The 12,963-nt window shown below is 45.2% G+C and overlaps 1 protein-coding gene and 1 long non-coding RNA gene across 4 annotated transcripts in view; one reads left to right on the top strand and one right to left on the bottom strand.

Annotated features, from left to right (window-relative positions):
• LOC120420813 (zinc finger protein GLI4) overlaps positions 1 to 12,963 on the top strand; it is a 90,462-nt gene that overhangs the window by 44,672 nt on the left and 32,827 nt on the right. The window lies entirely within an intron of this gene.
• LOC120420814 (uncharacterized) lies at positions 10,942 to 11,791 on the bottom strand. The gene is made up of 2 exons (XR_005605899.2): positions 11,202 to 11,791; positions 10,942 to 11,133 (listed from the first exon to the last, which is right to left on the bottom strand). It is a non-coding gene; the product is annotated as an uncharacterized LOC120420814 (long non-coding RNA).

A 12,963-nucleotide genomic window follows, 5' to 3' on the forward strand; every position in this document is an offset into this window, starting at 1 on the left:
ATCCCAAAAACAGTCCCAAAAAGCCACCCAAGGTGTTCTCAACATCTGTCAACCCGAGCGGGGACCTCCCCGACAGCTGACACCGAGCGCTATACAATTTCTGACGAAAGGCTGCCACGTGTATGAACTCGTGGCCGAATGTGGATCAACCACACGCCCCCTTAGCCGAATAAATCAATCGGACGTTTTTCCTCGAACTCCGCTTCGCGTTGACAAGGTCGTCTCGACGTCAACTTCGCGCACCCCCAAGTAACCACGTGGTTCCTCGCATGAACGGGGCAAGCTCCACTTTGAGCTGAGTACTGTTGAGCAGGGTTTCAATTTCCATATACCGCGGTCGCAAAACGAGATCTGCTGTGTCCCGTGAATGGTCATCAATGCGTCTCCACAAGCTCCACTCGGAACAGGTCCCCCCTAGAACGTTGCAGGGCCAGTTTGTGTGTGATTCTTTTGGTCATTCGTCTCCGCTGCATGTAAAGGAGACACTGTGAAATGTGAGTAATTCACCTGGATGTTCTACTGTTTCTACTCAACTTTTTTTTTAAATTTGAAATATTATGAAATATTTGCAACTGATTTGTATTGTTAAAGTCTCTGGCTTAGATTACCCCCAAGCTTTTTTTGTCAATATTATTAAGTGACGTACGTCCGAGAACATCCGAAAAAGTATTCACAAAAATTAAAACGGCCAGCCCACATTTCACAGAATCTACCGGGGAGGAAGGATGCGTGGACATACCGTACCAAACGCTCCTGATTTGTATTTTCTTCTTCAGCATTTTTTTACGTTTTTGTTTCCTAAAACCCAAAAGAATTAAAAAAAATGTGAAGTTAGAGTTTCCCAGCAAATCAAAACCTTTTCCTTCGAAATAAATAAATTCATAGTAGCATAAGTTACAGCTCCTCTCCGAGAAACCTCAAAAAGGAGGGATGCTGCGTGCAAAAGCTGTCGCTCTGTACGATCATTTCCATTTTAATAATAAAAAAAAACTTTTCCGTCTCCTCCAACCACCCAGAGGGTGGCGGGGGAGGCCACCAACCATAGTCTCAAATATGGGTATAAATTCTTGTATCCAGCTCTAGTCAACCTCCTCCCCCCCTCCCAGAGCCTCGTCCCAACAGTCTGAAAGACGAGTCAAGTGCGCCTTTATATGGCCAGCATTAGCTCAGACTTGGCTCTGGCTCCTCAACTCGCTGCGAGGCGGGCGGATTGAGAGGGTGGCGACAGATTAATAGCCGTGTGTGAGCCTCTGACGCGAGAGCCTTGGCGCGGGTGGTGGTCGGGGCAACTCTCTGTGGTGAAGCCAGCCAGCAAAATAGGCAAGGGAGAAGACGCTACAAAAAAAGCTGCTGCTTTAAACCCCGAAATTACATACACAAACCATAATTTTATGTTTAAATAATTTTTTTATCTCTTATTTTAAATGTGTGTATGAATATAAATTTACCATCTGTTGTGCTCTTGGTTGGGTCGTTTCGGGACCAACTCCTCTATCTCTGTAGAGACGCCGAGCATCGCCAGCTCTTTGTTGGCAAGCTGTTTTTGGTTGATTGCTCGATGGCTCTTCTCGTTGGGCTTGGGCCAAATCTAGGGGGTGATTAGAAGCTTTTGAGGGGTTTCTCGACCTGGTTGAAGATCAGGACTCGGTCGATTCTAGGTAGGGCACTTAGGCAAATTAGTTGACCAGCGTTGGGGTTATTCTAGAGTTGAGATTACAGATATCGGAGGTTGTCGTAGGCTTGCGTACTACAACCTCAACCTGCGATCGACTTTTTGTTTCACGCGCACTGGAATTTGCGCGGACACGTCCCGCGGTGCCATTAGTAAACACTCACGCCCCTCAGAGCTACGCCATCGAGCTGAGCTATCAAGCCGAGATCTTGACCCAATTCATTAGTGTTTAGCTAACACGAATCAAACCAGCAGCAGATGAAGCTGGGTCTGCCCCCAACCGCTTTCGCTCGAAACAACCTGATCGCGCTGCTGGTTCAGCTACCCGTCGCGAGGTGGCGAAACCGGCGCGCGAGATTTGATTAGTTAAACTTGTCAAAACTGTAATACTACCTTTCAATCACTTGATCGATAACCTCCATCGCTAATTTGATGGTTTTTAAAGTTTTCTATATTCTACTACATTCGTCGCTTTTTTCTCTGTTTCTATTTTCAGGTAAGCCACTCTACGAGACACCTGTTTTTGTCGATTTGTGTGGACGGCCCTCGGCGTGAAGATTATTCAATCCGACTCTGGAGGCCACGCCAAAAATTAATTTCAAAAAGTGCAATTCCCGCACGCGCGAAGGCACTTCCCCCATCGCGGTGCCGTGCATCATCAGAAATGGAAAACCTTTTTTCGCGCAAAGTGCCAAATTGGAACCGCGAGGGGTGCGCTTTGATTGGAGATCTACAAGAAAGTGTTGGCGCGCGGAACCTTCGAAAAAAGCTTGATGCATCCGCGGCCGCCACGCTCAAAAAGAGCATTAAGAAGCTCTTAAAATCAATCAAAGCTGCGAGGGTAAGCCACAGACAACTGGACGCAGACGTCAGTTTTGAATTGAACACTAGCGACACCTGTTGTTCTCTAGCTCTTGGCGTTTCACAGCGTAGCGCCACTAGCGTCAAGTACCCGTACTACAAACTTAAATTTCGAACTTCTGCTTGTCTGTGCCGTGCGGGGCGGCACGTGGAGGGCGGTCAAGTGGTCGCCCGATTCGCCGAACAAAACACATGTAAGGAAGTGGTAATAATAATTGACCGTGCCGCGAAACGGCGCGCCGGGCGCGTAACTCTTCAAGAGCGGGGTGTCCGAAGCCGGGAGGGCAGTTTGTTTTGGGCAGCGCACCATGTAATCTACGCAAAATGATGAACGCCGGACACTCGAATTAGTGTTTTCATCACACCTAGAAGGGAGGTGTGAAGTGATCCACCGCCAGAGTGTAATTAGGGTAACCGGCGGACACCCGCGCACTCACAACCCGGTTCTAATTGACCGCACGCAGGTCAAAAGTGCCGGCCGACCACCCTCTACCGGAGAAGACCCCCCGAAAAAGAGGGGGGGTCGAAATTTTTCGGAAAATTTATTAATTTTAATACCCCGTGAAATTTTTAATACTTCCCCGGCTTAATTTTGGAACCGCCCGAGGGAGGGCTGATTATTTGGGGCAAAAAAAGAGTTTCGAGACCCCTCGTTCCTCGCCCGGCGATGTTGTGTGGAGCCCCCCGTTGAACTCATCATCTAGCGAGGGAGATGAAGGAAAAAAGATCGCGCCCGCTAATAGAGGAAATCATTAAGTTTGGGAAGAGATAAATAATTCAAAGCCGGGCGGCCGCGGGCCTTTTTTCGGGCATGCTCGTGCGCTGGAAGTAGCGTCGAGGGGTACTTTAGTTGTTTGTGAGCCAAATTTTGAGCTTGTTGGTCGCTTTCTGATATTCAGAATTGCTTGAAGTCTGATTCGAAAATAAACTTTCTTCGTTGCAATGTTGCAACTCCTGGAGCCACCATAAACAACGCACTTTAATCAACCTCCAGCAATACATCAGCCCGGATCCCTCCCGGTACACAGTTACGCCCCGGACAGGTACACATGTCCGTTTTGCGAAGATCTGATTGCCGGTTGATTTCGCCGGACCACCACCGCAGTCGCGCTGAATCGTTACAATTTCGCGTGCAATTAATCATCCCTCACTGCGGTGTAAGAGTGTGTATAATTGTTGCCGAGAATCCCGGCAGATTTTCGCCGCGGCCAGCTTTCCCAAGTCCGCGCAAGTACAGCGGCCGTCCAGGGGGCAATAAATCATTACCTTCCACCCGCGACGACGAACCCGCAGATAAGCTGACGTCCTCCAAGAAGTCGCCGTGAAGAACCTGGTGGGAAGTGCTACTTTTTAGAGACCTCGCGCACACGTAATCACATCTGTCACACAGGTGTCAGCCGCAATTAGAGTCACAACCCATTTGAAACAATTAAAGAAGATCGACGAGGCCGACGCGCTGAAGCATTCCGCGTTGAGCCGCGCTCGTCTTTTCCCCCGTGGGATTATGATAAATGACCCGCCGTGGTCGTCACGCGGTGAAAACAGTAACAAACTGCCCACTTTGGACTGGTTTAAGGTGGTGGTGGGGGGAGGTGTCTAATTCACGTGGTGCTTTCGGTTCAAGTTCAGCCAGGGGTGAAAGAGACAGATTCGTTCATATCATTATCTTTATTGTTATTGCTGTTATTATTGCTTAATACATAGTTATGGTCTTCATTCGCCCCAGCACGACTCCTCCGACGACCGCTGAGGAAGCGCGCAGCCTAACACGCCCCGTCCGGAGATGTAAAGAAGTTCATCTGTTTCAACTCGCTCCGGCCACCGAAATGCCCCCCGGCGGTCACCGTGTGGATTGCTGGCCTGATTGGTCCGCGCGAGGGCTCCGCGGAACAGCGAAATTCATTCATCTCTCGAAATTTCCCCCCCGGGAGAGCACGCCTAATTGCGCGGCCGAGCGTTGCAGCGGATTCCACCACGAGAAGCCCGTAAAGTAGCGACGTTTTGATAGATTTGAGTGGTCCCTGCGCGCTGCTGCTGACTTCTGGACCGCCTCCGGGAGGCAGCGGCGCAATCTTGGGTCCTCGCGACACGCAACGCTCGTCGTCGGGGTAGGAAAATTGATTAACTTGAGGAATTTCTCCAGCTGATTGACGAGCACCTGACGAGTCGAGTGGAGGCGTCACGACCTCGCCGGAATCTCGGGTCCCTCTCGCGACATTCCGGCGCTAGAGTCCCACGTGCGTGTCTCTAGTCCGCGGACATCGCGCGCAGAAATATGCCCATGACACACGTTTACTGCACCTGGTCATGCGATATTAAATATAATTAAAAATATATAACTACTTGTTAAATTAGCGGTATGAATTTATTAAACGCAAACACCTACGTTATTTATTGCCCCCGAGGTCGTATTTTGCCTCCGTCCACCTTTTCTCGCGTTGTTCAGTGCACGGACCCAACCCCGAAAGGTTCGCCAATGTTCGCACGCATATCTTTTACGACCCCGGCGCTGGAACACAGCCCGCGATAAAGAAGCGGTGATGGTCCTCTGAAGAGACGGGGGCTGTAAAATACCCGTGCGGCACACATAAATATGTTTTGTTTTGAACGTTGAGGTTATGTGGCCTGGCAGTAGCTGCTCGCGCGGAGGGGTTTGCCCGTTGGAAAAAGTGCAGGTTCTTCCTCGGCAAGGGGGTGGCAGCGATGGTCTCCCCTGTAATTACAATGGCTTTTAATGCTGAAGGTTGTGCACGATTCAGCTAATTGTTTATTGCTTTTGAGCACTTAACTAGTATCTCAGGTATTAGGGGCTGTTAATGCCTCATTAGATTGGGTTTCAATGACCACTGAAAACACAACTTTGACACATCTTCCAACCTCTCAAATGAAAATCGAGCGATCTGGCAACACTTCAAAAACTTACAAACTCTCAGGTGGCCAAAAAAACCCGTGAGAACACCTCAACTCCTCACAGTTATCACCACCAAGCTCCACAACTCAAAATTTCCCAAAAACATCCCCTCCACAAAACGAAACTCATCGTCGTCCACAACGACCACTTAAAACAATACCCCCGCGGGGCGTACTCCGGTGGCACCGCTTGCTGCAACGGTCACTTCAGCAGGACCGCCTCGCCGTATATTCCGCAGGGCGCGTCAGCAGCCTCCAGCTGCAAAAGTACTGTTACACAAACGTGTGTGTGTGTGTGCTGACAAATTGGTGTGAAATTTAAAGTAGTTTCCTCCTTCGGGCGGCCGCAGCCGCGGCCAGATTACCTAAGGTTCCCCCGATGATACTTCGGGGTTCGGCTTTCCCTTTTTCTCGATCCAATTTTTCATCTCCGAGGGGTTCAAGGGTGCGGTAAGGGGGAGATGTTACGAATAAATCTCATCATCTTCGGTGGGGGCACCTCCTCGCCCCGGCTAAAGTTGTTGGAGATTATTGCTATTACGAAACCCCAAAAACGATTCGATCTAAAAGTGCGGTCAGGTTTTTTTCGTGAATCCTCCACGGAGAGCTCGCACCTCTGGGAAGGCAATTACGAGGTTTTTTTCTGGTGCCATCTGTGGGCAGCTGACGCGCCAGGGACGCCGTTGATTGAACGTTCAATTACAATTACGAACAATTATCGACGTGATTTTATAGATTATTTAAATTATCACCCGCGTCTGGCGTTACGAGGTTTAGAAGAAGGAGGCACCACTCATCTGGCGTAGCCGCAAAAAAGAGCGCAATAAAAGTCGAAAAATCAAATTGAAATTATCGCGTAAAAATAGGCGAGGAAAATCAATATCGGAAAAGCTCACGCTTGGAAGGCCGGGCGCAAAGCAGAGATTGAATTAAAATCAATTACATTCAATTCGCGTCTATAAACACATAAAACCGATAATAACGCCTGATGCTGCTGCACCCGCAGCAGCTCTCGGAAGTACGGATACCTCGTAACGACCTCCATCACCGTTGAAGTCGCGCGGGTCTTCAACGCCTCTGAATGGAGCGCGGTGTCCTCCTCCAAACTCGGACGACGGATCGGTGTCGTCGTGAATAGAATCGCTCGGAGGGGGCCTGAAAGACCTTCGCGGATTGCATAATACGGTGTGGAGTTGTTCCTTGAATTGGACTCGCGTTGATGATCTCGGCGGGACAATCGCGCAGCGCACGAAGTGGCATTAATGAATTTATAAATAATTAAAATCGCCAGTCCGGTATGAAGTCGCCCGAGAGGTCTAACGAGACTTCAGAGAGGGTGCATACCGTTGCGGCCGAGCCCTTGCGCAGACATCGATTCTCACCGATTGACTGGCTTTGCGCTTGCCAAGTTGAGGCGGTACCGTGGTGTGTACAATGGACCGGCACCTGCAGCTACCGCTGCTGGAAGGTCGTCGGGGAGTCCTGCGCGCAGCAGGTAGAGGGTAACAACATTGACAAATCGGTTTGATATTCAAGATGCGATGTTAGCGAATCTATGGAGCTGTGCGGAGGGAGGGACTTGGCTAATTGTGTAAACAATTGGCAGAGTCCATTATCGTCGCTGCTAAGATGGAAACTCGTTGAGTTTCCATTAACTGAGGACACCCTTAGTAAGTGGGGATCTTCGGAAATGGCGGTGGGTGTCAACGCGCAACGATCACCAGCTCAAAACACCGCAGCTGCCGCCATACCACACAAAATGGCAAACCGAGGCTCGCCTCAGCAGCTGGAGGTGTGGCCGCGATGCAATTCACCAAACGCTCGCTCGCGCTTTGAATAATGATAACGACTTATCAAATTGTAAACATTCCGACCGCGATTAACCTTCCTGCGCGGAAGAAATGGCGGAGCGGCACAAAGCTGAGCGCGCGCACACGTGCGAAGGGTGCTCAATCAATGTAATTACCATATCTTTTATAATCTCACCTCGTTCGGCGATTAGCCGCGGCAGCGGATGCTGCTAAACCGTCAAAACCTTCAAGAGATCCCACCCACGGAAAGCTTACTTTGTGGTGTAGACCGACGCGAAGGAAGGAACATCAGCGTGCAATTTTCACCAGCTAATCATCGTGTTATTCCCGCTACCGAAGAAGTGGCTGCAGCCGGACTCTGCACTGGGCAGATCTAATGCTAGGTTATGTACGTTCGAGCTACCTAAGAGACGGTGGCTGGTACGGTGCGGCCGCGAGATATTTATCAATTTTTCCGCGGCGCGGTGCCATGTCGGTGATGCCGGGGAGTTAGGCCGGTTCAGAAGGTAGTTGGTTGACGGTCTTCGGCAAGGTCTTTGGAGAAACTTTTTCGAAGATTGCAACTTGATATGAGGTATCCGCTTGAAGTTACAGTTTTTTTTTGGCAATTCCATCATAAAGTCAAATTGATTTTTTTCAAAACGTCCCTTCAAGTCTGCACGCAAAAAAATCAATGTGGTTTGAATCAAAAAAATATTTTGTTGTTTTAACTTGACGATTTTTTGTTGAAATAACCCTCAAAACCGATCGAAACAACTCAAAATTTTGAGTTGAAATTACTTGCTGTATTTTGTCAAACTCCTTTGGAAATAACAACAAAAATTTTGATTTGATTCAACCCACAACGGCGTTGAATCAACTTGACTGTGTTTTTTTATTTCAATGAAAATTATTGTGGTTTACACGTGCCCCCTTTCTGTCAAAATGTTGACATTTTCTCAGTGGGCTGATCGATTTTTTTCCGTTCCGTGCGGCGAGGCTATACAAATGGATCCGTGGCCTGTTTATCTGAGCGATTCGCGGAATACGAAAAGGTTGTGTTCGAGATTCGGGTTGTTTTCCAAGCCACCCAGAATCAGGCCGACTAAAACCCGACAATTGAGATACCAAAGCTGCCACCACCAGAAGTTCCTCAGCGTGCATTGCAAGATGGAGAACCAACCCAGATTTATCGGAATTCCCCAAGATCTTAATCTTCGACGGGACATGCTTGGTAAGCGCCTTAGAATTCTACAAAAATGTCTCTCTCTGACGCCTTTTTCGTCCTTACAGACCTCTGCGGAAAACAGAACCACGATCCGGAAGCCAGTGCCAACATGGCCGCTCAACACGGGGAGACAAACTTGTCGGTTCACTCAGAAGCGGCGGTGTCAACGACACCAGGTGTGGTTCCAGAACAGCAAAATGGCTCACGGTCTCACGGGCCAAATTTGCTGCAACACTTGAAGGAACAGATGGAAATTATTTGAAATTTTCAATAAATAAAAAAATTAAACATCAATAAAATACAATTTTTATTCCAATTCAACATTTTGTTGATTCAATTCAATGACTAACCTTAGTTTGATAAAAATCTTGAGTTGTTTCCACAACGAAACCAACGTTGATTCAACAAAATTCTGATTAGAATGCGCTTTCTGTCAAATTTTGGTCAACAAAAGTGAGGGTTGATTCAACAAAAAAGCTGCTTTGAAACAACGAAATGTATCGATTTGAAACAACAAAATTGGAGAGTTGATTCAATGCAAAAATTTTGTTGATTATATTCAACAAAATATTTTGTTGAATCAAACCTCATACAGGCTGATTCTACAAAATATTTTTCTGCGTGTGGTTACCCACGTAACTCTGCTTGTTGAAGTCTTATCGATTTCCGCACTTTGACAAAGTTATTTCGTTGACTTTTAGAGAACTGCTTTGCATCGCTTAAATACTGTGATTCAAGCGGATTGCAGAAGAGAATTTGGAGATTGGAAAGAGTTGACGTTCCACTTTTTTTGAGGGGATAAGGGAAAATCTCAACGGTATCCCTAAGAAAGTTTCGCTTGAAATTGGACGATTTTTGGCAAGGTAGAAGGTCTAAGGTCTATGCTCTAAGCAAGCGTTGACATGGCAGACAAACCGTTGAACCAGTCTACTGCAGGTGACCACCGCGGAAGCTTCACCAACTCTGGTCGTAAATTAATTCGCATTAAATAATCGATAATTGTTTACCATTTTTGCTGCAGTACCCGTGCGCGCGCGCGATGTACTTGTCAAAATCTGGCGTCACGGAAATTTATAACCGACCACCCTTCGGGTGCATTGTGTTGTCAGTTTGTTGCACCCCCGCCAAAAGGGACGTTAAGGGGCCACCACTCACCACTACTGTGGGAACCTTGTCAGCCCTGCTGATGGTACCTTAAGGAGAAGCGCCTCCCGGCGCAAACTCATAATCGTTAACCTCCTTCGCATTAGCATCTCTGCGCAAATGTTTCGAGCTTTTCCCGCGAGACAAGCCTGCCGACGTCTTTGGGATAATTACCCGCGCCGTTTTGTTTGATGATCGTTGGGCCTGACCGACTCAACGACGGCAGCTACAAGCCACTCAGCGTTGCCAGAACAATTATTAATGCGCGACTCGCTCTCTCTCTCGCCGAAAGGTCACCTGTCCCGGGTTCACGCGGAGTAGCTTGCGCTCGTGCGCCCGGCTGAAAAATAGATACATTAATCTTCGCTTTAAAATTTCTCCGCCCTTTTTCGCGCGGAGAACATCCCTCATACACGCACAACTACACACACACGTGTAGCGCCCACTCCTGTTGTGTGTGTGCGCGCGCTGACACTACTGTTTCGTTGTTAATTCTTAATTAACTTATAACCGTGCGCAGGTCGCCGACGGGAGGTTCTAGGGGGCGCGCAACTACAAAACCACCGATAATCATGCGAAATAACTCACGGCTCAACACCGCCGGGGGACCGGGTAATAGCTGTACCGACTACCATCAATACAAAGGCGGCTCAACACAAACAAAAGCCCGCGCGCACACTCTCGCGAGAGAGAGAACCGTAACTTGGAGGGCGAAATGGGCACAGAGCGCGCGCGAATTCGACGTATTGCTATCAATAATTAATCAAATTTGTACTTAATTACACCCGGTACTCACAACCGGAGCCGCCGCCGCCGCCGCCTAACCTCTCCGGTCCATTGTTTACATCATGCACGCGCGCGATCACTCCCACCGTGACACACTAACAAAAGCGGGGCGCAGGCTGAGCCCCTCACACGAGTAATCGAGGAAAGGCCCCCTCTAATCAATCACGCCGGAGCACCTGACAAATGATCGCGCGCGGGCTTGTTTGAGTGAAAATAGAAATTATCGACTCAAAAGGGTGATTAATTTGGGTAGATGCACGCAACCGAGATCGGGGGAAAATCGTGAGAAAACCCTCCCGAATTGAGAGGGAACTGTCACCATTCACGGACAGGGGAGAAAACCCGCAGAATCAGCGCGAGGGAAACCCGCAAGAAATATTTCATGCCTTTTTAACCAACTAAACACAAACACATTCAAACTTTGTTGCATGTGTTGGTGAATTAATTGGTCTTATATTTTGTCTATGTATTAGTGCCGGCGGCTCAATTTTGTGCCTGTATTAGTGAGTCCCTCCGTTTCCCCAAAATGGCTTCCACCAAAAAAATAAAAATGACAAATTTACAACACATCATCCTTTATTCCACAATAAACTTTCACACTCGCTTTCACACTAAAACACTTTCTTCGGGCAAAATAACCACTCAATGAAAACCGTCACCTCCACGGAGCCATCCGGAGCCAGGCCTGACGAGCCCTCCGAGTCCTCGTCCTCCTGTTTTTTTAAAGCATTGCAATGATTACCCTGAAAAGAAGAACAGATTTATGTCTGACAACATCACTTTATGAATTGATTATTTCTTCTGCTCGTACCTGTTTTGATGAATTTGAAGTAAATTCCGGCGAACCTCGTTGAAAGCCATTCCAAGTTGGCGCAAATCACCGATGGAACAAGCTCCAGGCGAAAACTTCCGAGCCAAAAGAGACTCCAGCGGGCCAAAGGCAATCGTTGCAGATTTTTCTCCATGCATTTCACTGAATTCTTTATTTTTTCTTGCAAATTCACTGTCAGAATCGCAGAGCTGCTTGATCACACCATGAAAATACGAAACACAATGAAATGTCAGTGATGGCCAGGGTTGCCAGGTTGCCAGATAAATCTGGGAATGCCAGATTTTTCAAGTGTCTGCCAGAATAAAGATTCACCCTTCTCTGTGCCAGATTTTGACAGATTTTGCCAGATTTTTCACTTTATGCCCATTTTGAACAACTTTTTGATAAAAAAGGACGAATTTAATTGAAAATTAAAAAAAATGAATGCATTTTTCTTAAAGAAATTGCAAATACAATATTTTTGAGGCCATAAAATCAGTTAAACCATCTGAATTCTACAAACTTTTGAATTAATGAATGTCCTCCCTCCCCTTCATCATTCAAAATTGTTAGATTTTCGTCTGCCAGATTTTTCCAGATTTTCAATCGATACTTTGCCAGATTTTTCATATTTTGACCTGGTAACCCTGGTGATGGCTGCGGTCCCTCATCCATCAAGGTTTTTAAAAATATAAGGTGTAGTAGATTTCACCACAAAAAAAAAATGTGGAAAAAATATAAATAATTCCGAAACAAATTGCTAATGAAAAAGAAAACCCGCTTTATTTGAAAAATGCTAAACATACTATTAGTTATTTTTTTTAATAAAAAGCAAAAATCCGTCATACCTTTATATACCCAATTGGTCGACGAGTTTTACTGTTCTTTTAGCATCGCGGCAGAAAGATGAGTATTGTATTTGAAATGAGTAAATATATTATTGTTTTCATTTTTTTATTGATGAGGATAAGTGAAAAATTGTTAACAAAATGTTAAAATGTTAAATTGTTAAAATGTTAAAATGTTAAAATGTTAAAATGTTAAAATGGTAAAATGTTAAAATGTTAAAATGTTAAAATGTTAAAATGTTAAAATGTTACAATGTTAAAATGTTAAAATGTAAAAATGTTAAAATGTAAAAATGTTAAAATGTTAAAATGTTAAAATGTTAAAATGTTAAAATGTTAAAATGGTAAAATGTTAAAATGTTAAAATGTTAAAATGTTACAATGTTACAATGTTAAAATGTTAAAATGTTAAAATGTTAAAATGTTAAAATGTTAAAATGGTAAAATGTTAAAATGTTAAAATGTTAAAATGTTAAAATGTTAAAATGTTAAAATGTTAAAATGTTAAAATGTTAAAATGTTAAAATGTTAAAATGTTAAAATGTTAAAATGTTAAAATGTTACAATGTTACAATGTTAAAATGTTAAAGTGTTAAAATGTTAAAATGTTAAAATGTTAAAATGTTAAAATGTTAAAATGTTAAAATGTTAAAATGTTAAAATGTTAAAATGTTAAAATGTTAAAATGTTAAAATGTTAAAATGTTAAAATGTTAAAATGTTAAAATATTAAAATGTTAAAATGTTAAAATGTTTAAATGTTAAAATGTTAAAATGACAATTTGACAATTTGACAATTTGACAATTTGACAATTTGACAATTTGACAATTTGACAATTTGACAATTTGACAATTTGACAATTTGACAATTTGACAATTTGACAATTTGACAATTTGACAATTTGACAATTTGAC

The sequence above is a fragment of the Culex pipiens genome, chromosome 2, assembly GCF_016801865.2.
Source record: "Culex pipiens pallens isolate TS chromosome 2, TS_CPP_V2, whole genome shotgun sequence".
Taxonomy (NCBI): Eukaryota; Metazoa; Arthropoda; class Insecta; order Diptera; family Culicidae; genus Culex; species Culex pipiens.